At 41.4% G+C, this 27,831-nt stretch overlaps 1 protein-coding gene and 1 long non-coding RNA gene across 4 annotated transcripts in view; one reads left to right on the plus strand and one right to left on the minus strand.

Moving 5' to 3' along the window:
• Positions 1-27,831, plus strand: part of LMX1A (LIM homeobox transcription factor 1 alpha) — a 172,006-nt gene that overhangs the window by 116,889 nt on the left and 27,286 nt on the right. The window lies entirely within an intron of this gene.
• LOC145506198 (uncharacterized) lies at positions 8,099-8,755 on the minus strand. Its single transcript, XR_014053613.1, has 2 exons — positions 8,472-8,755; positions 8,099-8,277 (listed from the first exon to the last, which is right to left on the minus strand). It is a non-coding gene; the product is annotated as an uncharacterized LOC145506198 (long non-coding RNA).

Below are 27,831 nucleotides of genomic sequence, written 5' to 3' on the forward strand. Positions count from 1 at the left end.
TGATGTCATTATAATTATTAGGTCTAACACAGTTGGATGGCATCACCAACTCAATGGACATGGGTTTGGGTAGACTCCGGCAGTTGGTGATGGATAGGGAGGCCTGGCGTGCTACGGTTCATGGGATATCAAAGAGTCAGACACGACTGAGCGACTGAACTGAACTGAACTGGACACAGTACAATATAACTGCTTCCCTGGTGGCTCAGCGATAAAGAATCTCCTGCAAAGCAGGGGACGTAGGTTCGATTCCTGGCTCAGGAAGATCCTCTGGAGGAGGAAATGGCAACCTACTCCAGAATTCTTGCCTGCCACGGGGTGGCAAAAGAGTTGGATAGGACTTAGCAACTGATCAACAACAACAGTGTAACTGCTCAAGAGATAGACCGCAGTTGTTGAAAGTAATATTGGCTAGGTGGGTGGGGAAGATGATGCCCTGTTGCCCGCTTCAGCTCTAATAATCTATCGTTGTTTTTTGCAGCTTTAAATAAAATGACATTAAGGTTTTAATCAGAATCACATATCTTGTCTACCACTCATTTTGTCAATTATATAAATGTTACCTGTCTTGCGGCATAAATTGTTTTGTGTACCAAAGCCAGAATTACTAATGAGAGGACCAACTTCTCTAGAATAGGGTTGCAAATTTTAATTCTTTTGTTCCTTTAACAAGGCTTAGCGTGATGCCAAGAAAAAAGTGATCAATAAATACCTAATGAGTTAAATTAAATCTTCAAGGAAAGAAGTCCACCTCATCTTAGGGGTTTATAGAAAGCAAACAGTTTTAGGATCTGTCCCAATACAAATACAGTTTCTCCTCTAATTTCTGTCCTGAGCACTTTACATATTGTAGGTGCTTGATAAATATTTATTGAGTGAATGATTGAATGACTGTCCTCTTTAACATTTACATCTATAACTTAAAGACACTGAAGGCAGGTTTTTTCAATTAGCAGATGACACAACCCTGACAGGGAACACTGCTGTGGCAGCTGATATTTGCCATGTTCAAAAGGATTTCGACAAGCTACAGAGTCAGCAAAATGAGATCTAACCACTGGGTTCCAAAATTGAACAGTATTTATATGCTACAGGGACTCTTTTCATGGAATTTCATGTGAGGTTTTAGTTGATCATAAAATCAGTAGGCACCAAAAAGTCTATAAGCTGCATTACTGGAACTAAATTGCTAGAACTAGAACTATTACTGAAACTAGAACTATAATATCCCTAACTTTATCCACTTCAGACTCCCACCAGGAGCTCTCATTCAGCCTCTGTTTGAGCCTGTCCAACCACAGGGAGTTCTTGACCTCACATTCTGAGTGTGGATTGTCAAATTGTTCCATTGAACCCAAGTATCTATTTCCATGTGTAACATTAGCTTTGGCATTAGTTCCTCTTTCAGGAACTCAAAGAATACAGTAGCCTCCCTGACGTGTGACAGCCCTTCGAGTTAGAGACAGAGTCCCTTAGGCTCCCTAAATCTTTTCTTTTATTTCCTTATTCTTTCACTATCCCTTAGAAAAGAATTTTCACTCTATCTATAAAAATACTATATTCTCTTTAGAATGTACTACCCAGAAGGGAATAAAATCTTCCATATGTAGTCTGAACTAGCACCGTGTTATTATTACTGCTTGTCAGGGACATCATATTCTATTGATGTCATTAGCTTTTTTGACCCAGGGAAGAAGGTGGGGACTTGAGGGCTCACTATACACACTCATGGCTCTTGGCTTGTCCATGTTGCATTTCCTAATTATCTAGCCCTCTTATCATCACATTTCTTTCAACATCAGAGTTCATCTAAGAATGTCTTGTATAGTGGTTTTTTAAAACTTTCAAAATTTTGAAATAAAATTTTAGATTTATAGAGCAATTGCAAAGTGGGACAGATATTCCCATACATTCTTCGCCCAGTTCCACCTAATGTCAACATTTTACATTTAAATGTACATTTTGATAAATGTACCATGTAAACCAAGAAATTAGCATTGGTTCAGAACTAGTAACTCTAGCTTATTCAGTTTCAAAATATTTCCTACTAATGTCTTTATTCATTCCAGGATCCAATCCAGAATACCGCATTGCTTTTAGTTTTATGTTATATTTGTGTTAAATTGCCTTTTTCCTTCATTTTTGAGATCACCGGAAATGCTTAGTCAGAATTTCATTTTTGCCCCTCTCTCCAGCTGTATCTGTTATGTTTCGTTTCCTTTTAGCATCTTTCACCATGGGACCAATCTGTTTTTTTTTGCTTAGTTGTTTTGGGGTTTGTTTGCTTACCATTTAAAAATTTTCTGAACTGAAGAAGAGAATGCATTTTAGATTGTACTGAGGATTTCTTCCTTGTCTAAGATTTCCTTCCAGGATTCAAACCATTACACCCTCTTGGTTTACCAGCTCTTCCTTGGTCAGACCAAAATCCAAGAATAGCTGGCCCTGCATTCCTTCTTAAAGTTAAAACTGTCGGCAGCCTAAGGCAGGATTCTTTCTGATGCTCTGCTTCTATAGAGGGATTTTCCCAGAAGAAGCCTGGGTCGTGAAGTCCCATCATGAGAAACCTTTCTTCAAAGGAAGCATTATGTTGTAGATGACTACAGCAATTCCATCAACAGCCTCTGTTGATCCGCTGGTCTGGACTGCACTGAAAGGCATATGGTGCCTCTCTCCTTATGGTCTGCATTCACCTAGTCCTAGTGCAGTGCCTGGCATGCAGTAGGTACCCAGTAAATGTTTATCTGTCATGTGAATAAGTTACTTTTGTCCTGTCCACATTAGCCTCTGTGATCCTTATTAGAGAAACTCCAACCTCCAGTATGACTTTCTTCTTACTGGACCAGGAATGGATATTCCTCACACATACCAGAGTTTGTGAATCCTTCTTCCTTCTTAATTTTTCTTCGGATGTGGTATATTGCTGCTTGGAATGATTCAGATGACTCTTATTATTCTCACTGTAGAATACATTTCTCCTCTTCTGAGTCAGGTTCATTACCACTAATATTTAGATGCTGGTTTTCATTTCCTTCTACAACCTTGGAATTGATTTTTTTTTTTAATTCATTACAGAAATATTCCAGCCTATCTTGGAAATCTTCTTGTTCTTCAATAAATTAGAATAGAGAGTCAGTGGTTACCTCATGAATTCTGGAAAATGCTCCACTGTCCTATGGTATTATCTTGTCAGTTCATAGTCATGAATTTTAAAATGCAAGGAAAAGTCAGTGGGATGTATGAGTTAGACTCATTCTCCACCTTGTGGTACAAAGTTAGACAGGTCTGAATTTGAGTTGTGCCTATACTCACAAGCATTGTGACCTTGGGAAAAATTATAGGCTTGGCAAAAATTACAGCTTGGAGATTTACAAAATTATAGCAGGTTTGGTTCCAGACCACCTTAATAAAGAGACTGTCTCAATACAGTGAGTCACAAGAATTTTTAGGTTTCTCAGTGCATACAGAAGTTATGTTCACACTGTATTGTGTATGTGGCATTATATCTAAAAACACGATGTATATGCCTTAATTAAAAAATACATTACTGCTTAAAAAATGCCCAGTTACAATAGTAACATTAGAGATCACTGATCACAAATCACCACAGCAAATATAATAATAATGCAAAATTTTGAAACACTGTGAGAATTATCAAACTGTGACAGAGACATGAAGTGGGCAAATGCTGTGACAAATACAGCACCAATAGACTTGCTCAATGTAGGGCTGCCACAAACTTTCCATTTGTTTAAAAAAAAAAAAAAAGCAATATCTGAGTAAAGTGATATGCAATAAAATGAGGTTTGCTTGTACTTCCCCTCGATAGAACTCTATTTCTTAATCAGTAAAAGTGGATTATAATACTTTTGTGAGTTGCTGTAATAAGTCAGAGAGGTAACGCATTATCAATGGTTTGAAATTTGGTGTGTGCGTGCTAAGTCGCTTCAGTTGTGTCTGACTCTTTGCAACCCCATGGAGCCCGCCAGGCTCCCTTGTCCATGGAATTCTCCAGGCAAGAAGTCAGAGTGGGTTGCTTATACCCAGTAAATAGTATCAGTATTATCTGCTAGTGCAGAGGCTAGCATACTTCTGGATAGCTCACAGCTCATAAGCTAATTTCCCCAAAGATCTATCATTTCACAAACGTCTCATCTTCTATCTTTGCACTTCTATTTTAGATGCTTCTGGATAGCTGACCTGAGGGCACCTCAGGGTAGGCCTGTCATTTGGGGTGGCTAGGGTGATGGACTGGAGAGGGATCAATTCACTCCTTGGGCCTTCGTGTCTCAGAGGTGCCCTCCAGTCTCTGAATGTTAGATCTAGCGTTGCGCCCTGGAAAGTCAGTTCAGAAGAGCAGGAGGAAATGGCCTTGCCATCACTTCTGGGACTCAGTAGGCATTTCAAGCAAGAATGGGGAGGGCATACTGAGCTTAGCCCCCATTCTCTCCTGTAACACTCACCTTTGAGTCTGAGAAGGACACTGCGCCTGACAGTTACCCTTTAGAGAATGCATTGTATTCCTGCAGGGCCTCCTAGCATTGCTCTATTACATGCCATGATCTATTTCTGTCCTTCAGGCCGCCACCTAACCAACCTTAATCCAACAGCTATTTCTTATGAACCCCTATGCTGTGTCCAGCTCTGTGCTAAATGCTGTGTTTTAGTTGCAGAAAAAGAATGGCAGAGGAATTAGGGAATACTGAGCAACAGAATTCAGAAAAACATCTCAAAGCCAGTACTCTAATATCAGGGGTGACAGTGAGGTCAACCTTGTTCATATACAAGGGCTGAGAGCTAGGAAAAGGGACATAGCCTAGAGATCAGCCTTGTTACCCTATTCATTAAAAAACAAGGGGGTGAGCCACTAAAAATAAAAGCAAAAACAAAAAATCTTGAGTAGATCTTAAAATACTCAGATAAACATTATTCTTGTTAAGAAATATGTTTAAATGCAGTTTTATATGTTCTTGTAAAGCACTGTGTTCAAGATTCCTCTACAAGAACATTTTCTTGAAAAATTTAACTGTGGCTCAGTAAAAATACTTTTTAAAAGTCATGCCCTATCATATACATCATGTGTGTATGTGAAATAAAAATTCAACCCCTAACTTAACTTACTGCTTAACCTACATGCTGATATTACCCATTATATTTGTTTTTTAGCTCGTCTTAGGCTACTCTGTTAATTTCATAATCTATTTATGGATCATGGCCTGAAATTTGAAAAATACTGCTTCACAGGGCAATTACTTTCAAACCTATTCCCAAGTTTTAGAACATTAAATTCTTTGAATCTCAAGCCAATAAATATGTTTTAAACTTCTGCATATACACACACTGTGTCAGGTGCTAAGACTAAAACCAAAGACACAGAAAATATCGTCTGGCCCCAAAGACTTGGCTCAGTGCCTTGCATAGAGTAAACATATGATAACTGTTATCTGTTTTCATTTTTGTTGGTATTATTAAGGAGACATGAAGAGCACACATATTTATATCATGACTAGCACAAAGGTCTTCATGGACATTTTTGATTTATTAATCTGGCATCTGTGGATAGCATGCAAGAGGCAGATATAATTGTCTGAGTCAGATTTTTTTCCAAAATCAAGTTTTGTCTCTTGTTAGTATCACAGCCATGAAACTGACTACCAGAATTATTTGTTGCCCTCGTTCTGAGGCTCCATGCTTCTTTTCTCTTCTGAACCTTTGTCTTCTAGTGTATTTGTTTTGTCTTCATGTTATAGATGGAGAAATAAGGACACAGGATACTTGAGTCAGAGGTAAGCCAAATAAGAACTTAATTCTACCAATTACTGAGTCAGGACACTTGATACTCAGCCTTTGCTGTAATTGTGAGTTGGGCAGAGTTTATCTCTGGTGCTTGAAAAGTTACAGGCAATACATAAGTTGAGATGATGATGCATTATCTCTTTTCCACTGAACTGTAATTTAATTTCAGATATGTGCTCTCACTTAATAATTTTGGTTAAAAACCATAATTTAAAATGAGCACAATGGCTGCAGATCATACTTCATCTGTAGTAGTGTTCTGTGTGCATTCATTTCTTTTGCACAGTCCTTGTAAGAAAAACAGTTGGTCAAGTGGACAATTGATCACTGTGATCTTTGCATGGTGATGATGTTATCAATTATGGAGCCCTCACTCTGCACACAGCATTTCCTTAAGCATTTTACATGAATGAACTGACCTAACTGTTATATCAAGCTGATAAGGAATGTTATAATTATTCCCATTCTATACATTAGGAAGATAAGCATGGACAAATTATTAATTTTCTTAAGTTCTATAGCTAGTAATGAAAAGAGCCAGCATTCAGACACAGGCAAACCAGCTCCAGAGCCAGATTCATTAAGCATTAGGCTGTGTTGCCTGGTTGATAAAAATACGTACACGTATATTAAAATTTTGTTCTCGTGTTTCACAGACAGTTCTCCCTGCTGGTTATGGCAGGGCTCCAGGTGTTCAGTTGGACTCACTACCTGAGAGACCCCAACTGAAGAATCTTTTCACACATGATAAAAACAAGTGATAAAGCAAGGAGATAAAGCAATAAAAACAAGGAGATTTTAATTGAGTCTCCACTTTTTCAAATCTGTCACAAGTTTGCCTTCTGTCCTAACCTCTGGTTCTTCTTTAATAATTAACCCCTATCACTGTACAGCACATGCACACCTTTTATAAGGAAGTAGGAGGCTTGCAAGGATCCAAAGCAAACACGGTGTGTGAATGTGGGAGTACTTTAAAAGTTTGCTTAAGATACTATTTTTTTGTTTGTTTTTACAACTACTCAATACATTTCTGTTCTGTTCCCTATGGCAGCAGGAAAAACCAGTTGCTCTTTTTGTGCAGATGAGAATTATCAGCCATGCAAACCAGAGTCCTTGTGAATTAAATGGATAAAATTACAATGGTGGAATAAATCAGTATACATCAAAACTTTTTCTAACAGGCTTCTACAGGCTGACCTGGAATATCCTACCATCTGTTATAACCCATTTTTCAGAAGAAATGCACTTAGATTTGTTTTTCCAGTAGCAGTGATGAAATTTGTGCTTCTATCCACCTTTTTATTGGCTCCTTTTTGGGTACAAGGGCAGGGCTTTGTGGTGTGACTGGTGTATGCTAGGGGTGAAATCTCTGGCCATGCAGAGCCAATCCATGACTTCGACCTTTCATGACCTGAGCTAAATAATCACATATTCACTTTCCTTTACTATCATGTATCAATTGTAAAGATGGGGGAGGAAGTGCAGAAAAGACACTGGTTTTCTTGCACTGGCATTCTAGCCAAGCCCATCAACTTTTAGATTCCCAACCAAGAATTTTCATGCTGAGTCTGAAGAAGCTTTACTGAGCAAAAAGAAGAATCACCTCCAGTATTTCCATGTGCCCTGGTAGTGGTGACCTAGGAAAAACCCAAAGTCCAGTTTACTAAGGATTGGTGGCAAACCAAGTTATGGCTTCCTTTGAGTACTTTTATATTTGATGCTGTGAAAGTATATGGAAGGCTGAGGATTTAAGAACCCTTTGGACTCTTGGTTGTCTAAATCCAGGTTTGCACACCAAGATCCAGAGCCATGCTCTTTTCTTCTTGGGGATGTGAGCAGGGTTTTGAGTAGCATGTGCATGTGTGCACTGGGTAGGATCAGTGGACCCAGCTGGTGTTCAAGGTGAGTGTCCAGGTATTCCTTCTTAGGAATCCATAAAGATGGGAAAGCAGTGACTGAACCAACTCAGCATCCATTTCATCTACAGACATGTACTGAGTGCCTGCCTTGGGCAAGGACTGTGGGGCATGGGGGAACATATAGAAGTGTGTGAGGTTTGACTAATGAGCAAATCTTGAGCACACACTGTAGCAGGCCTGTTTCAGGTAGTGCACTGAGAGCTCTGCTCTTAGTAACATTCTAACAGGAGGTGGAGTGGGCCGGGGGGAGGGGAGACAGCCCATAGCCATAACCAAATAAGTAGATAAACAAGATTGTATGTTCAAATGAGAGTTACTCTTCAAAGTAGTCACTTATATGACTTATTCTACTTATGTATTTAAAAAAATACTTTGGATTCCTGTGGAGTGGGCCTTGAGGATTTAATAAGACTGGGTGAAAGCTCCCTGGTTGAGTCTGATGTACAGACTCAAAGTTGAGAATCACAGGTCCAGCTGAAGGTGAAGTTCAGGGGGAGAGTGGGGGCTCCTCAATCCGCTGTTCTTCCCAACTGCAGAGCTTTAGTGCTGAACCAGAGAGATTCTAGAATTAAGACAGAAGGCAGCTTTTTCAGTAGAGTGATAAGGGTGGTGAGATTTAGCAAAAAACAAAAAAATCTAGTTAAATTTGAATTTCCCATAAATAGTGAATAATATTTTGGGTATGACTATGTCTTCTATCTTATAAAATCACTGTTTCTCAGAAATTCAAATTCAACTCTGTGCCCTATATTTTACCTGGCACCTCTAGATGCAGTAAGAATCTAGTGGGGAGGGTGGTAACCAACGGGATGGTGACTGGTGCTGGAGACTGCACAGGTGTATAAATAGAGGATCGATTGATTGACTGGTTGGTTGATGCTAGCCAGATAGGGAGAAATGTAGTTCTGTTCCCAAGACACGCGATTTCTCATTTCCCTTCTGTGCACGGCTTGGCCGCAACCAGGCACGAGGAGGCTCCCTCTTGGGCCTCGGAGGAAGGCGGCGGCAGGGTGGGAATCTTCCATCACCTTGGCAACTCCCTCCTGCAGTCAGCTCACAATAGTTTGAGTGACGCCCCCTGCTAGACGCTCTCTAGCCCCATTTCTTTTCTTTCACGGTCTCGTTTTTTTTTTTTCTCCCCCCTCCGAGTGCTCAGGCTGAGCCAGTGAGCCTAGGCGGGGCTCCCAGCGCCATCGGGCCGGGAGGGAGCTCAAGGTGCCGGGCGTCCCAGCCCATCCGGGCACCATATTCACCCGCTCCTCCCAGACCCTTGAGAAACGTACAAGGGCGAGCGCAGAAACACACACCCACGGCAGTTTTATGAGAAAATGCAGATAAAGAGCCCGGCGGTAGGGCCATATGTTCCCCATAATCTCCAAAGCCGTCACTTCAATTAGAGCCTCCCCTGAGTTCTAATGCCCAGTCCTGAGTAAACAAGCCGCTCTGAAAGCAGAACTCGGTTTCCAATTAAAAGTGTACTAACATTTCTCCTTTCCTTAATTCCCGCCGAGCAAAGCCCCGCGCGGGCGGAGGCGCGCCCGGGTCGCGGCGAGGTCGTGGCGGGTCCCCGCCGCCCAGCGCCGCCGCGTTCCCAGGTGACGTCAGGCGGGCCGGGATTAGGGCCCACCCCGCGCCCCCCCGCACCCGCGGCAGAGTTAATTAAAATTAATGCCACGGTAAATCCGCCGCGCTCTTCTGCTGCAGCCGCCTTCGCCCCCGGGCCAGCCTTGGAGGGAGGGCCTTCCGAAGCAGGTGCTGGGGATTTGCGTCTGTGAGAGTGTGTGTGTGTGCGTATTTGTTTTAAGAGGGGCGGGCATATTGTTGCATTTTCGAGGCAGAGATGACCGTCCCCCTTCCCCCTCTGCCCGCACACGTGCACTCAGGAGACAGACGCACAGACACCTGCTACCTGAACTGGGCGTTCCCTGTGGTTCCCAGGCTCCCTGTGCGTCCTGGATTGGATTTTGTTCCGGGGACACAGGACTCCCGCACACTGGGCTACAGATATCACTTACTGAATTGTCTCCCCCCGCCCCCGTCCTTCCGCGACCTTGAGAATTTCTAAGGGCGTGAATAAATGGTAGCCAGATCTGAAGTTATTAAAATAGCAGGAAAGCAACTTAACACCAACTGGCTTTCTTTCGGAACTCTCTGGAAGGCTGAATTTGAACCTTGCAGACCCTTCAACCCCTATATTATGGCATTCTGTAATATGTATATATATTACTGGTTTTATGGACACTTTCTGTTCAGCATAACTGGTTGAAAGTTGCCTGGTTTAAGATGGGAGAGTGATTGCTAGATTAACTTTCTGGCCTACTCTCTATACTAAAGAAAGAATCAAAGAATTCAAGCCATTATCTGAAAAATTCCAGAAACATCAACAAGCAGAAAATCCTCCATAGAGCATTCAAATGCAAATGGTTTTCGTTCTTTCATGAATTATCTACCCAAGTAATTACTTTAGTCTTCAGCTTGGCCTTGATGGTGAAAACCTCAGAGAATTAGTCTCACTAAGTCCAGGACTGTTTGTTTATTCCTTACTCTCTGATTGATGCTAACTAAATTAAATTGAGGCCAGTTCAGCAAACATTTTGAGGACCTATCTCTCTGTCAGACTCTGGGTTAGATACTAGTGATTTCAAGAGGAAGGGAAACAGCCTCTGTGTTACAAGCACTCAGATTCCTCTGTGGATAAGATACTGCTGTAAGAAATAATCATCGTAAAATATAGTCTGTGTATATGTTATAGTGCAGATACAAAGTGCTATGATTGTAGAGATTGGATCAGTAATTCCCCTTGGGGTATATACATGTGTCCTGGGGCAGAGGGATCAAGGGACTATTTTTAAAAATGCTCACAGTGGATGTGACATTGTCACCTGGCCTTGACAGAGTATGTCATTTTCAGGTGATGAAAGGCAGATGAGTACATTGTTAGAAAGGTATAGCTTCGCATGTACAGAGTTACAGAAATAAGGTTGTGTCTGGCATGAGAGGAAGACTGGTATGTAGGGTTCATCTGGGGGACTGAGATCCTGATGTTGGTGAACAGCAAGATTGATGCCAAAGCATGAAGTGCTTTGTATAGTATCTTATTTGTTTTGTGTAGCACCTTATGCTGAGAGTTATGCAAAGTCTGATCAGAAGTTTGCAAACACATTTGTGATGTTACTCATTTTGTGCTTTCAACATAGAGGTACAGAGGATTGGAGCTGACATAACATTGTGGGCAGGGAAGCTGGGCAGGAGGTTATTGTCGTGGTACAGGTGAAGGATAAGGCTTGACCCACTTCACAGATTGGAGAAGGCAATGGCACCCACTCCAGTGTTCTTGCCTGGAGAATCCCCGGGATGGGGAGCCTGGTGGGCTGCCATCTATGGGGTTGCACAGAGTCGGACACGACTGAAGGGACTTAGCAGCAGCAGCAGCAGCACTGCACAGATTAGAGAGAAGTTTCAGGGAATTCATTCCTTAAATGCCTGGTGAATCCAGGCATCACTTAGAAGTGCTGGAGATATAATGGTAAACAAAACAGACCAAATATCTGCCACTGGGGAGCTTAAATTCTAGAATTAAATGACATTAAATATACGAAGAAAAGCTGAAGTTGAAGATGACTTTGAGGTTTCTAAATTGAGTGAATGTTGATATCACAAGCAGAGATAGAAAGTTCAGAAAAGAAGGAAAAATCTAGATAGTGAATTCAGGTGAAACATGTTGAATGGGAAAGCTTTTGTGGGCCACATGGATGTGGATGTCTGGTGGGCAGTTGAACACATCTGTTTGGAATTCAAGAGGGAGGTCAGGTGTGGATTTGAGGACCACAGAAAAGGTGAGGGTTTAAAACTAGGTAGCTTTTCACCAACGTCTCCACTGTTGCAGTTGTTTGAGTTTGCATGGGAAAACAAACAATAGCAACAACAAACATCAAGTGCAACAGTGAGGCTCAAAGTATGTCCCAGGACCAGCAGTGTCAGCATATCCTGGGAACTTGTTAGAAATGCATATTCTTAGACTCTGCTCAGATCTCCTGAATCAGATGCTCTAGGGGTGGGGCCAGAAATCTGTGAGTCTGTTGCCTTGTAAAGTTTGAGAACTAGTGAACTAGAGCAGCCCATAGAGCAGAACCCACCAGATACAAGCCATAATGATAGTAGCCCGTGCAGAAGCAGTACTTGTTAGGACCACTGTGTATGGAAACTGATGTGTCTGCATCCAGGATACTTATGGGCTATTCTAACTCCCCCAGAGAACATGTGGACTCAGACAGTAATTTAAGCCTTGGAGGATTATGCCTTGATTCTCAATTTTTTTTCATTCTAGTGTAATCTTTGATACTGTGAGACTTCTGCCCTGTCCCACCCACCTCAGATTCTGATGAATGCAGTCTTCTGTTTGTCCATGCTTTTGCTATATCCCTTGAATGAACAGATATGAAAGGACTTAAGCATCAGATAAGGCTTGACAAAACAATTTCTAAAATTCCTTCTAACTCTGATTATATGGTATGAATCATGCACGCGCGCACACACATACACACACACACACACACACACACACATACACTCATTCTGCAAATCATCTCCAGTGTCATTCATTCAGGCAACACTTGAGCCCAACCTCTGTGACCAGCCTTGAACTGGTCACTCAGGGAACATTAAAGATACAAAGACACCGTCTCTGTGATTCAGATGGACTCCAACAGACTAGAATCATTCAGTGAGTAATGAATTATTGCCTGTGAATAAATCGATGATTTGATGTATATTCTAGGTGTTTGAATGATTTTAGAGAAGAGAGAAATTGACACAGAGAGTAGTCAGTGATTCAGTTAGTGGATTGTTTTAAAACAAAAGCTTTAAGGTTATGTACACCTGGATTTAATTTCTCTTTCTTCCATTTGATAAGTAGTGACATTGGGTAAGAACTTAGAGTGCCCCTTCCCCCACTTGAAAAAAATGGGCTGTTATAAGGCTTGAATAAGATAATACTACATGTGTAATGTGTTTATTGTGGTGTCTGACACAAAGTAAGTGCTCAATAAAGAGAATTTGTCATCATATATACATACTGGGAATTTTGCTGGTCATTTAGACATCCTATCCATACACTAACAAAAGAGAGAGGGTAAATCCAAGAAGTAATGACATTCCAAGGACATCTTCCTGACTCACACAGTGTCCTTTTCATATGGTTGAGAAGCTGTATGTTAGGCAGCCTGACAGTGATGCAAGGAGCCACAGCTGGCATTACCTCATCTAACAGCTGGGGTGTGAAGAGAGGGAATTCAGGCCCTCAAAGGAGGGACAAAGGACACCAGACACAATGCCTGCGAAATGGAATGTGCCAAAGGGAATGTGACATTGAGTCTAGCACTTTCCCCAGAATTTGTTTAGATTCATGTGAAAGGGGTAGTATGCTTTAAGTTGTGTTCATTTTCTTCATTAACAAACTATGACTTGAAAAGTTCCTTACCTTTGCACAAGTATATGCCTCCTCCAAAGCAGATGAGGTGATGATATCAGATATCTCCTACCCTGAAAAAAGTACAAGGAAGCATTCATCCTCTGTCCTTTGCTAGTGTCGCCTGGTTCTCTGCTAGTGTCGCCTGGTTCTCTGGGATGCCATAAGCCTATTCCATATTATCTGTAAGAGAGATCCGTGGAGGCTGCGTTTTCCCTTCAAAAGACTGGTAGAACCATGCACTGGCATCTTCTGGTGCTTTCCCTGGATTGAGAAAGAAGATGGAAATACCTCCCTCTCTTCAATGAACCCTGGGTCTTTGGGCCCAGACACAGTAGGTGCCAAAGGGAAAGTCTCACAGCAGGGCTGGACATCTCCCCGAGTATCAAGGCTCCCACAGGCCTCTCCGCACCCTAATATTCAGCCTTTGTTGTCCTGGTGTAGGGGCATAGCCCCAGCTTTCCCTGTACCATGGTCCATGAAGATAGATTTTACAGAGCCCTCCTCACCCTGTTCATTTTTTTTTTTAACTTTGGATGTGCCCAAGGACTAGTGAGACAACAGAAGGAGGCTTCTCTTCTTGTCTGAAAGTTCCTCCTTGAGATTGCTTTGTCAGATGTGTATGCCAGACTGGTTTCAGTCACTGTAATGCCCTGAATGCATTTAGATTGTCTCTATAGGCACAGTCTCAGTAACAACAGATTTATAATCCTTAAAGTTTCCAGAAAGTTGGGAGAAACTTGAATCTCAAAGACTAGAATTCTCAAGTTATAAGCTATACAATTTATGGTTTTCAGGACAGGTTAAAATGCCTATTATATCAGTGTTAAGTAGGGGAAAAGGATTATTTAGATATAACAACAGTTTTAATTTTGCATCAAACACAGCTGAATGGAACTCAACTGATTTGAACTCTCAGTGGAGCAGAATGTTGTTTGAAGTTCTCCTTTAGTATAAAGAATGAATGAATCAGAAAATAAGCAGATATTAAAGATTTATTTCACGCAATAACCTTGAAATAATGTTTTTCCAGGGTTAGTCCCTACTCAGCCCTGTCTTCTATACTTTCTACCCTTGCAGGTGTATGAAGTACTTATTTATGTTTAAAAACAATACCTTTTAGGACTTACTGAAAGACCAAGAACCATACAGAAAAGACCAGTTAGGTCTATAAACTCTAGTTTGTGAGCCAGAAAGATGGCATAATTTACTTTAGGAAACTTTTTATCAGCACGTGTCAGGGGTGTTGGTGCTCAGCTCTTCAGTTTGAGCACATGGAGCTAACAAGAACAGCACTTTTCTGCATCGGTCCTGTGGCTCCTGCCCCAAATACGTGATTCAAAATGGATAATGTGGAAGCATCAAACAAACTCAAATTGGAAGATGTTCTGTAGAATAACTGGCCTGTATTTTTCATGAGTGAATCCTCATGGAAGTAAAAGTTTGAGGAACTGTCCTAGATTGGGGAAGGTTTTGGTGGCACAGCAGCTGATTTCCTTGTGGGTCCCTGGGTTGGACTGTGGACCAGAAGGAGGCCACTGAAAGACAATTAGCAAAATTTGAATGAAGACTCAAAATTGTGTTGATGTCACAATACTGACAAGGTGGAGCAGTGGTAAAGAAACTGCTTGCAATGCAGGAGATGCAGCAGAAGCTGGGGGTCTGATCTCTGAATCGGGAAGATCCCCTGGAGTAGGAAATGGGAACTCACTCCAGTACTTTTTGCCTGGAAAGTTCCATGGATAGAGGAGCCTGGTGGGCTGCAATCCATCAAGTCGCAGAGTCAGACACGACTACTTGAGCAAACATGCAGACAAGTATGCAAGGATATAATTGTTAGGAAATGCTAAAGTACTGGGTCAGCCAAAATGTTTGCTCAGCTTTTCTGTAACACCTTACGGGAAAATCCAAATGGACTTTTCGGCCAATCCAATATTTGTATGTGTGCCGGGGGAAAAATAGCCCATTCCCTGGGCAGTGGGTCAACAAAATTTTATGCTGAGGTGTTCACCTATCTACTGGGCAGAAGCCTGACTCAGAACTGTGGAGTATTTTCCTCGTCTCAACAGCTATGATGGACACTTGGTGTGGGGAAAAGCTCTGGACTCTGAGTCAAGAGACTAAAAGCCTTTTAGCAGGCTGCTATAACTCAGTGTATGACCTTGGACACACTCCTTCCCCAAAGTGGGGCTCAGTTTCTTTACCTGCAATGTGAGGGCATTGATCTACAAGTTCTCTGGGTTCTTTTATTCTTCTCAACATGTTCCACCAAGGAGCGGCTAGAACGTAAGTAATAATGCTATGTGTATGTACTGAATAGTGAACAATATGACAAGGCAGTGGGAAACTTATTTCAGTTCGTGGAGGAAGTTATTCCCTTAAATGTAGGGCTCATTATACATGTAGGAAAATTTAAACTTGAGAAGTTCCTGGGAGAATGTTAAGATTTAGATTGTCATCTTGAGAGAAAATGTGGGGGAGGTGGTCCTTAGGCATTGCATGAGTGACAATCTTGCTATCTCTCTTGTGTAGCTATTGACATTAAATCATTACCATAAAATTAGAAAAAATCATAATGGTAACAGAACACAAGCACAGTGGTTTCTGTCCACCATCATAAACACCTTTGCAGAAGATCTCAGTCAGCATATTTCAGTTGGAGCACTATTGGCATTTTGGGTATGACAGTTTGCTGTTTTGAGTCTATGGCTTTCATGCACTGAATGCCAGTAAAAGTGAAAGTGAATGTCGCTCAGTTGTGTCCAACTCTTTGCAACTGTAAAGTCCATGGAATTCTCCAGGCCAGAATACTGGAGTGGGTAGCCTTTCACTTCTCCAGGGGATCTTCCCAACCCAGGGATCAAACCCAGGTCTCCCACGTTGCAGGTGGATTCTTCACCAGCTGGGCCACAGTCCAAGAATACTGGAGTGGGTAGCCTATTGCTTTTCCAGCGGATTCACCAAGCCAGGAATCAAACCAGGGTTTCCTGCATTGCAGGTGGATTCTTTACCAAATGAGCTATCAGGGAAGCCCAAATGCCAGTAAGGCCACCAGTTATTGCAACAAGCAGGAAAAAACTATACATTTGACCCTGTGGAACAGAACATTCCTGATTGAGTACCACTGGTCAGTTGAGTGATCATAAGCAGACAGTAGTTCAGTTACTATTTTCTCTTTTCATTTAAAAACATAGAAGATTGAGTTGAAATGATTCTTAGGACATTATCACTTCATAGTTGAGGAAATTAAGATTAAGTACCTCATCCAAGGCCACATTGTAATTATTGGAGGAGGCACATTTAGTATTAGACTCTCACTCACTGCAAGACTCACTGGTATGGTCAAAGAGATATTTGGGACTAATAATTTAAATGACTAGGTGGCTACCTATATCTTCTATTAACTTCTATTAATGAATGCCTTCCCCCAAATCCCAAGCCAGAGGGTTTTCTAGAATGACTAGTCCTTTAGCCAGTTTACCTAGTTAAACAACCTTAGGTGCCTAAGCAGAGCCAATGCTGTATTTCATATTCTAAGACATTTTTACTGGTTTTATTATATACAAAATTGAGCCATAACTCATGGTTGATATGATGAGAAAGCATTGTATCAAACTTTAATTGGTCACGTTCTTTTTCCTTGGTGGCCCATAAAACAGTAACATATTATATAATTAAAAGCATCTTATATTTGATGAAATATGGTAGGTTATTTTCAGGACAAGTTGTAGAGGTATAGAGATCACTTCAATTTTAACTGTTCCTAGAGCTGTCATAGCATGTGGCAAAATCTGCCCTTTTAATTGCTTGGTTTCTGTGTGACACAGTAGTATAGGTATTGAAGAGAAATTGAAGGGAGGCTCTACAAGTAAAAATGATCAGCTGTCCAGTGTCTCTCTCTTGTCCCTGGAATAAAAGTTCTATTGAAGTCTTTTCTGGACTCCAGTTTTTATCCCTGGCCTTTTGGATCTGGCCATGGTGCTGACTGCTCTTAGAATTTTATTACTTGTTTCTAGGGAATTCTGTACCTAATATCTAAATGCTGGGGTAGATAATTGCCATGTCTCATTACCTAACTGGTACTCTAGAAGAAGCCTTCAAAACTAGTTCCAAGGAAAATAACAAAGGAAGTGAGAGGGTGATTTGAGTTAACTTAGGTTTCAATAGTGCTAGTGAAATGGGGTGTTTGGAGATGCTCACCTGGCAGATGAAAGGACAGTTGCCAAACCTGTGAAATCACTCGTCAGTCTCAAGATCTGCATCGGCCAGGGACCAGCCAGGAGGGCAGAACCAACTGTCAGCATTTACAACAGTTTAATACAGAGAATTGATTATACAGTGATGAGACTGTTGGTGATACAAACAGGTCAGCATGGTGAAACAGTCTACAGATTTGCAACAGAGAGAAGCCTTGGAGTGACAGGTGATGTGACTTCTGTGGACATCTAGTGGAAGGAAACACTGCAGTGGGATTTTTAGGTGGGACTTGGAGCCATTCAGGAGATGCAGAGAAACCACCCAAGGCAGAAGGGGGTCAAGGAAATACCGTGGTTTCTCTCTTTCCTATTCCTTGTAAATGCCTCCCATTGGCTGGACCCAGGCAGACATAGCAGCCTGCAAGGGTCAGCGCCCCAGGTGATACATAGGAGATAAAAGAGAAGCAAAGGAGGAATATGAGTTCCAAGGAAGTGCACGTAATCTGTGACACCTGTAAAACAGATGAAGAAGAAATGTAAAGACATCTAAAATAGTGGAAAGAAAATTTGAAAATCAATATTTGTTCACAGAAGTGGAGGCCTTTTGTGTTAGAGGAAAGGTAGGTCTCTTGGTTCCTAGAATGGATTAGACATGGAGGAAAATATAGGAAAAAGCCCTGAAATAAGGAGATAGGGGATGGGGACTAAAACTCTGCTTCAGTCTCCGCCCTGACTTGCTAGGGCTTCCTATAGTGGTAAGGACAAACCCAGGTCATGGCCTTTGTGCCCTAAACTGGTCTGGCATCAGCTTCTTCACCCTGTCTCCCGCCTCCCTCCTTCTGGGGACTGTGGCCTGGCCCTAACAGCTGAGCCCACGCAGCTCATTCTGCTCCTCTACTTGGACATCCTGCCCTGAGTGCTCACATGGTTTGCTCTTTCTTATCACCTTCAAATGGTACTTCCTCAGCACTGACTCAGGGGCTCCACTGACCACCCTATCTGAAAAATCATCCTTCACTGTGGATTTTTCCATCACAGTCACCATATTTTAAATCTCTCCTCATTACTTTTCACTATTTAAATTCTGGAATGATCTAGTTTGTTCTTATTTAATATGTTTTCCCCAAAGATAGGTAAGTTCCCCAAGAGGAATGAGTCTCATCTTATTTTATTCCCTGCTGTAAATCAGATTTATTTCTGCAAATCTAGAACAACAGTGGTAACATTTTATGGGTTCAGTAAATGTTTGCCAACATAGTGAACCAAAGAATGCCTTTAAGTGGTATTTAATTATCTGCTGTTTGACTGTTTCCCTAGTTTGAGACTAAAGATATTCCCCTCTTCCTTTTTTTTGAAATTAAAAAAAACTGGCCATTTCTCATGTTAATAAGACCCTGTGGATAGAGTATATGATATTACTTTATGAATATGTACTTGTAACTCAGAAAATTAACAGTTTAAATTTCTTAAGTGTTTACTCTGTGCCCAGTACAGGAAACTGAGATCTGGAGAAATTAATTTACTTTCAAATGAGCCAGCATGGAACCCAGGTCACTTTGATTTCAAAGCCCGTACTCTTAATCCTTTCACCGTGGTGCTTCTGTATTTTAGAAAATTGAAACACAAGGTCAATTTTGATCAGTTCCACTTTCTCCTCCTTCACTGTCCATACTCCGCTGTCTCTCCATGTCTGAAATATCCTTGCATCCTCCTCCTTTATTTTAAATTTATTTTTGTTAAATCCAACCTATTCTTTCCGTAGGTCTTCTTGAGTAATCCCACCCTGATCCCCAATGACCACATTTGATGCCCATTTACTGAATTCTGCCTAACATCACACTCTGACTTCTCTTGCTGCTTTGTAACTGCTAACCTGCCATCTCCTCCACTACACTATGTATTCTTGAGCCAGGACTCTGTCTTGTTCATGGATGTATGCTAAATACTTTGCAAAAATAAATATTTTAAAAATAGAGAATAGAATTCTGGTTACCAAAGACTGGATGATGGGGGATTTGGGGAGATATTATTTAAGGTTACAAACTGGGAACTAGTAGATAAATAAGTCCTGAAGATGGAATGCACAGCATAGTGAACATAGACAGCGATACTGTATCATAAACTTCACAGTTGCTAAACATTTGTTGTTCAATCATCAAGTCATGTCTGACTCTTCACGACCCCATGAACTTCAGCATGCCAGGCTTCTCTGTCCCTCACTGTCTCTTGGAGTTTGTATAAGTTCATGTCCATTGAATCAGTGATGCCATCCAACCATCTATATCATCCTCTGTTACCCTCTTCTGCTTCTGCCTTCAATCTTTCCCAGCATCAGAGTCTTTTCCAGTGAGTTGGTTGTTTGCCTCAGGTGGCCAAAGTATTGGAGCTTCAGCTAAACAGATGACATCTTAATTGTTCTCACCACAAAAGAGAGATGATAATTATGCAACATGATAGAGGTGTTAGCTAATGCTGTGGTGGTAATCATTTTGCTGTACACCTTAAAATTATGCAATGTTATATGTCAATTATATTTCAATTAAAGATTTTTTTAATTAAAAAATTTTAAGATGAATACTTGAATGATGGATATATTAGGACCCCTGCATACTGAAAAATATTTGTCTCTGAAGATAAAGAATCTATGAAACTAAGAATTCTTCTTCGCTGGGAGAATAAAATTTAGCTTTACATAAAGAGCTTGATCCATGCATGCTTCACAGTACACATTCATTTTATAGAGCAAGATGTGTGGTATAAAGAAAACCTATATTAACTTAGACCCTAATAGCAAGGTTAAGCTACAACTGCTGTTCTAGTCTATCAGCCACCTATATTTTCCTGAAGCTCAGCTGTACCTGTAATGGCAGGGTATTTCCATGTTGTAAAACTTAAAACAGAACTACCATATGACCCAGCAACCCCACTACTGGGCATACACCCTGAGTAAACCATAATTCAAAAAGACACACGTACCTCAGTGTTCATTGCAGCACTGTTTACCACGGCCGGACATGGAAGCATCTAGATGTCCATCAACAGAAGAGTGAATAAGGATACAGTGGAATATTAGCTGTTAAAAAGAATGAAATTGGGTCTTTCCTGATAACCTCTTGTCCCAGCTCTCACTGGCATCAGTAGAGATGAAACAGCTGACTGCAAGGGAGGATGCATTTAGACTTGGTCTAAGACATTAAGCTAAATGGACGCATGATGACATCCGTGTTTTGTGAGTGGTTCGTAACTTTGAATCGTTTGGGTGAGGCAAGCAGAGAATCCCCAGCTCTTTTACCTCAATCCTGGAAGAGGTGGTCCTGAATAGAGGGGAAAAGAGAAGCTCTACACCAGGATGAGGGAGAGCTGAGCCTTTTTAGGGCTCTCTGCTCTCTCGCCAGCTTAAGTATCTGTGGGTTTGGTATTTTGAGGCCATCACACTTGACAAAGAAAAGGCAAATCTGACTCACGTGCTTGGCAGGGTACTTCAAGATAATGGATAGCAAGGGCTATCCAGGCTCATGTCAACCCAAAGTCATCGTATATTCAGTCTCAATTTTCCCGTTATTCCCATGCACAACCAGAATTACTTTTAAAATTTATTTCAGCGAGAACATTTAAGTGTTACTCTTTTAGCAAGTTTCAGTTATAAAATACAGTGTTATTAACTCTAGTCACCATGTTATGTATTAGAGCCTCAGACCTGATTCATCTTGAGGTTTCTATCCTTTTACCAGGCTCACCCCATTTCGCCTATTCCCAAGCCCTTGGCAACCACTTTTCTTCTCCATGTTTCAATATCTAGTCATTCTTAATGTTGCCAATTCATGTAACAGCTTAAAAGCAAAAATACTTTGAGGGTCAACACTGTCAAGGTCAAAGTAGCTAGTTTGCAACCTCTGGCTTATAGACCCACACCATTATTTTTTATCATACTTTTATTATCCCCTAATTATCAAAACTGGCAGAAATTACTCTGAAGATTTGGACTCGTTGAAAAGGTATGAAGGCCTCTGTTGACTGAAAGGATGTGTTATGACTGCAGACCTCCCATTCCTGCACATATATGTATCCCTGTGTACATCTAGGGATAAGGGTGGAGAAACAGAGAAAGAGGAATGTTCTAGACCAGTGATTCTCAAAGTGTGGTTCCTGGACCAGCAGCACCTGGGGAACCATTAGAAGTGAAAAATCACAGATTGCATCCTAGACCTACTGAATCAGAGACTCTGGTGATGGGCCCAGCAGTCTGTGTCTAGCCAGCCTTCCAGGCGATTCTGAGGCATGCTCAGATTTGAGATCCACTTCTCCAGAGCCTAGACTAGAACTCCAGTGGTCTTAGGTTAATAATAACAGTATTCTTCCTCTCATCCTCATTTCAACAATAAACTCTGTGCTTTACAAGTAGTGACAGGATGGCAAAGAAAAGTTTTTAGTATTAGAAATTCAAGGCTAACTAACTATAATAAGCATTTGTGATGGTGCTATTAACTATTTCATCAAGCTCAAAATCATGTTGGGACACCCAATTTCACTTATAAGTAATAACCATAAATACTCTGTGAAGGGCTGTAAAGGAGTTCGCTGCACACAGTTATACTCAGTTGATAGTTAAATTAGAGAGAGCTCTTCCTGTGATAAATATTTATTTTTCTCTCCCAATCTTGTGTTCTCACCCGTGAAGAACCATGGCTAGGGGAAGGTCTGTTGAAGATCTCTCACTTGGGAAGGGCAGCCCAGACAGATGGGGTTGAGGGCTTCCAGGCCAAGGGCCCCATCATCCCCCACACTGTCCTTGGAGACTGTGCTTTCTAGTCTCCTAAGGGATGGCTGCAGAACAAATTGTACCATGGCACCTGCCCCATCTGGTCCCATCACTTCAAGGCAAGTAGAAGGGCAAAAAGTGGAAGCAGTGACCGATTTTATTTTCTTGGGCTCCAGAATCACTGCAGGTGTCTGCAGCCATTAAATTAAAAGACATGCTCCTTGGAAGGAAAGCTATGGCAAACTTAACAGTGTATTAAAAAGCAGAGACATCAGTTTGCTGACAAAGGCCCATGTAGTCAAAGCTATGGTTTTTCCTTTGCGTTTAGCTTCTCTTCTTTTCTCAGCTATTCGTAAGGCCTACTCAGACAACCATTTTGCCTTTTTGCATTTCTTCTTCTTGAGGATGGTCTAGATCACTGCCTCCTGTACAATGTCATGAACCTCTGTCCATACTTCTTCAGACACTCTATCAGATCTAATCTCTAGAATCTCGATCACTGCCTCCTGTACAATGTCACGAACCACTGTCCATACTTCTTCAGACACTCTGTCCATCAGATGTAATCCCTTGAATCTATTTGTCACTTCCACTGTATAATTGTAAGGAATTGATTTAGGTCATACCTGAATGTTTTAGTGGTTTTCCCTACTTTTTTCAATTTAAGTCTGAATTTGGCAATGAGAAGTTCATGATCCAAGCCGCAGTCAGCTCCTGGTCTTGTTTTTGCTGACTGTATAGAGCTTCTCCATCTTCGGCTGCAAAGAAAATAATCAATCTGATTTAGGTACTGACCATCGGGTGATGTTCATGTGTAGAGTCATCTCTTGTGTTGTTGGAAGAGGGTGTTTGCTATGACCAGTGCATTCTGTTGGCAAAACTCTGTTAGCCTTTGCCCTGCTTCATTTTGTTCTCCAACGCCAAACTTGCCTGTTACTCCAGGTATCTCTTGACTTCCTACTTTTGTATTCCAGTCCCCTATGATGAAAAGGACATCTTTTTTTGGTGTTAGTTCTAGAAGATCTTGTAGGTCTTCACAGAACCATTCAACTTCAACTTCTTTGGCATTAGTGGTTGAGTCATAGACTTGGATTACTGTGATATTGAATGGTTTGCCTTGGATACGAACATTGATAATTCTGTTATTTTTGAGATTGCACCCAAGTACTACATTTTGTACCCTTTTTTTGACTATTTGGGCTACTCCATTTCTTGTAAAGGATTCTTGCCCACCGTAGTAGATGTAATGGTCATCTGAATTAAATTTGCCCATTCCCGTCCATTTTAGTTCAGTGATTCCTAAAATGTCAGCGTTCACTCTTGCCATCTCCTGTTTGACCACTTCCAGCTTACTTTGACTCATGGACCTAACATTCCAGGTTCCTATGCAATATTGCTCTTTACAGAATCAGACTTTACTTCCATCACCAGTCACATCCACAACTGAGCTTTGTTTTTGCTTTGGCTCCGCCTCTTCATTCTTTCTGGAGCTATTTCTCCACTCTTCTCCAGTAGCATATTGGGCACCTACCGACCTGGGAGTTCATGTTTCAGTGTCATTTCTGTTTGCCTTTTCATACTGTTCATGGGGTTCTCAAGGGAAGAATACTGAAATGGTTTACTATTCCCTTCTCCAGTGGACCACGTTTTGTCAGATCTCTCCCATGACCCAGATCTCTCCCATCTCACCCATGACCCATCTGTCTTGGGTGGCCCTACACGGCCATGGCTCATAGTTTCATTGAGTTAGACAAGGCTGTGATACAAGTGATCAGTTTGGTTAGTTTTCTGTAATTATGGTTTACATTCTGTCTGCCCTCTGATGGATAAGGATAAGAGTCTTATGGAAGCTTCCTGATGGGAAGAACTGGCTATAGGAAAATCTGGGTTTTGCTCTGATGGGCAGGGCTATGCTCAGTTCAGTTCAATTCAGTCACTTAGTCATGTCCAACTCTTTGCAACCCCATGGACTGCAGCATGCCAGGCCTCCCTGACCATCACCAACTCCTGGAGTTTACTCAAACTCATGTCCATTAAGTCAGTGACGCCATCCAACCATCTCATACTCTGTCGTCCCCTTCTCCTCCCACCTTCAATCTTTCCCAGCATCAGGGTCTTTTCAAATGAGTCAGATCTTCACATCAGGTGGCCAAAGTATTGGAGTTTCAACTTCAGCATCAGTCTTTCCAGTGAATATTCACGGCTGATTTCCTTTAGGATGGACTGGTTGGATCTCCCTGCTATCCAAGGGACTCTCAAGAGTCTTCTCCACACCACATTTCAAAAGCATCAGTTCTTTGGAATTCAGCTTTCTTTATAGCCCAACTCTCACATCCATACATGACTACTGGAAAAACCATAGCTTTGACTATATGGACCTTTGTTGGCAAAGTAATGTCTCTGCTTTTTAATATGCTGTCTAGGTTGGTCGTAACTTTTCTTCCAAGGAGCAAGAGTCTTTTAATTTCATGGCTGCAGTCACCATCTGCAGTGATTTTGGAGCCCCCCCCAAATAAAGTCTGTTACTGTTTCCACTGTTTCCCCATTTATTTGCTATCAAGTGATAGGACAGTGAAAGATGAGCTCCCCAGGTCAGTAGGTGCCCAATATGCCACTGGAGATCAGTGAAGAAATAACTCCAGAAGGAATGAAGAGGCAGAGCCAAAACAAAAGCAACACCCAGTTGTGGATGTGACTGGTGATGGAACTAAAGTCCAATGCTTTAAAGAGCAATATTGCATAAGAACCTAGAATGTTAGGTCCATGAAATCAAGGCAAATTGGAAGTGGTCAAACAGGAGATGGCAAGAGTGAACATCAACATTTTAGGCATCAGCAAACGAAAATGGACTAAAATGGGTGAATTTAACTCAAATGACCATTATATCTACTACTGTGGGTAAGAATCCCTTAGGAGAAATGGAAGGGCCCTCTTAGTCAAAAAAAGAGTCCGAAATGCAGTACTTGGATGCATCCTCAAAAATGACAGAATGATCTCTGTTCATTTCCAAGGCAAACCATTCAGTATCACAGTAATCCAAGTCTATACCCCAAAGAGTAATGCTAAAGAAGCTGAAGTTGAACAATTCTATGAAGACTTACAAGACCTTGTAGAACTAACACCAAAAAAAAGATGTCCTGGAATGCAAAAGTAGGAAGTCAAGAGATACCTGGAGTAACAGGCAAATTTGGCCTTGGAGTACAGAATGAAGCAGGGCAAAAGCTAACAAGAGTTTTGCCAACAGAGTGCACTGGTCATAGCAAACACCCTCTTCCAACAACATAAGAGAAGACTCTATACATGGACATTGACCAGATGGTCAATACCAAAATTAGATTGATTATTTTCTTTACAGCCGAAGATGGAGAAACTCTATACAGTCAGCCAAAACAAGACTGGGAGCTGACTGTGGCTCAGATCATGAACTCCTTATTGTAAAATCCAGACTTAAATTGAAGAAAGTAGGGAAAACCACTAGACCATTCAAGTATGACCTAAATCAAATCCCTTATGATTATACAGTGGAAGTGACAAATAGATTCAGGGGATTAGATCTGATAGACAGAGTGCCTGAAGAACTATGGATGGAGGTTTGTGACACTGTACAGGAGGCAGTGATCAAGACCATTCCCCAAGAAAAAGAAATGCAAAAAGGCAAAATGGTTGTCTGAGGAGGCCTTACAAATAGCTATGAAAAGAAGAGAAGCGAAAGGCAAAGAAGAAAAGGAAAGATACACCCATTTGAATGCAGAGTTCCAAAGAATAGCAAGGAGATATAAGAAAGCCTTCCTCAGTGATCAATGCAAATAAATAGAGGAAAACAATAGAATGGGAAAGACTAGAGATCTCTTCAAGAAAATTAGAGATACCAAGGGAACATTTCATGCAACAGTGGGCACAATAAAGGACAGAAATGGTATGAACCTAACAGAAGCAGAAGATATTAAGAAGAGGTGGCAAGAATACACAGAAGAATTATACAAAAAAGATCTTCACAACCCAGATAATCACGACTGGTGTGATCACTCACCTAGAGCCAGACATCCTGGAATGCGAAGTCAAGCAGGCCTTAGGAAGTATCACTATGAACAAAGGTAGTGGAGGTGATGGAATTCCAGTTGAGCTATTTCAAATCCTGAAAGATGATGCTGTAAAAGGGCTCTGCTCAGTAAATCTTTAATCCAGTTTTCTGTTGTTGGGTGGGGCTGTGTTCCCTTCCTGTAGTTTGGCCTGAGGCCAAACTATGGTAAAGGTTATGGTGACCTCTTTCCAAAGGCCTTATGCCAGGACGGTTGGATTCAGTGCCCCTGACCCCATGGCAGGCTACTGTCGATTTTGCCCCTCCTACCACCTGGTTGGGGCTTTTCCTTTGCCCTTGGATGTGGGGTATCTGTTTTGGTGGAATCCAACATTCTCCTGTTGATGGTTGTTCAGTGGTTAGTTGCAATTTTGGAGTCCTCACAAGAGAAGATGAGTGCACGTTCTTCTACTCTGCCATCTTGTATAAAAACTGAGAGAAAACCTTGGGTACAGGGGTTGGTATGGGTAAAATTATGTTTTCATTAAGTATTTTGTACATAGTAGTATATGTATGCCAACCTTTTCTAGTCTTAATTATTGTAGTTTGGGTTTTCTTTGTCATGGTTTTCTCTCCTATCCTTCTTATGGAAACATAACTGGATGGTACTGATGAAATAATGGACCGTCAGTGGAATGAATGTCAGCACAAAAAAGAAATTCAAATTGTAGTTTAAGGGAACTGAATTTCATCCACAGATCACAGTTCATTTCAGTTGCTCAGTCATGTCCAACTCTGCGACCCCATGGACTGCAGAATGCCAGGCTTCCCTGTCCATTACCAACTCCCGGAGCTTGCTCAGACTCATGTCCATCGAATTGGTGATGCCATCTAACCATCTCATCCTCTGTCGTCCCCTACTCCTCCTGCCCTCAATCTTTCCCAGCATCAGGGTCTTTTCCAATGAGTCAGCTCTTCTCATGAGGTGGCCAAAGTATTGGAGTTTCAGCTTCAGCATCAGTCCTGCCAATGAACACCCAGGGCTGATCTCCTTTAGGATGGACTGGTTGGATCTCCTCACAGTCCAAGGGACTCTCAAGAGTCTTCTCCAACAGCACAGTTCAAAAGCATTAATTCTTTGGCACTCAGCTTTCTTTATTTCATCCTAGCTGAACCCAACTATGGAAGTAGCTAGTAATTCTATAATAATTTCTACAGCTACTGGAAGTTGGTTGACACTGGTGAATTAGTCTCTGAAAAATGGAAAGGCAGGACTCCTCAGCATGCCTGTTAATACAGTGCATCACTTTGTTCTGTATACTTTAGATACAAACTACTTCAAAGTAATTATTAGTCTTCTGAGTATTCAGTGTGGTGGTATATGTGGAAGGTACAAAGATGATTTAGATTTGGTCTGTATAGAAGGAATGCAAAATTATAACAATGGTAATTAGCCAGCATTTATGAAGTTCTTACCATGAGTTTAGTACTATAAATACCGTATATAAATTTTCCATATAATTATTATAACTATCCTATTAGGTAGGTGCTATTAACCCCATTTGACAAACCAAAACAATGTAGAGGCTCAGACCACTAGCTAGTAAGTGATGGAGCAAAATATTGAGGCCAAAGCACTGCTCTTATCCATTCTGTTCTAGTGCCCATAATGAAGT

This window comes from Giraffa tippelskirchi, chromosome 5, assembly GCF_054371585.1.
Source record: "Giraffa tippelskirchi isolate mGirTip1 chromosome 5, T2T-mGirTip1v1.2.pri, whole genome shotgun sequence".
Classification (NCBI taxonomy): domain Eukaryota; kingdom Metazoa; phylum Chordata; class Mammalia; order Artiodactyla; family Giraffidae; genus Giraffa; species Giraffa tippelskirchi.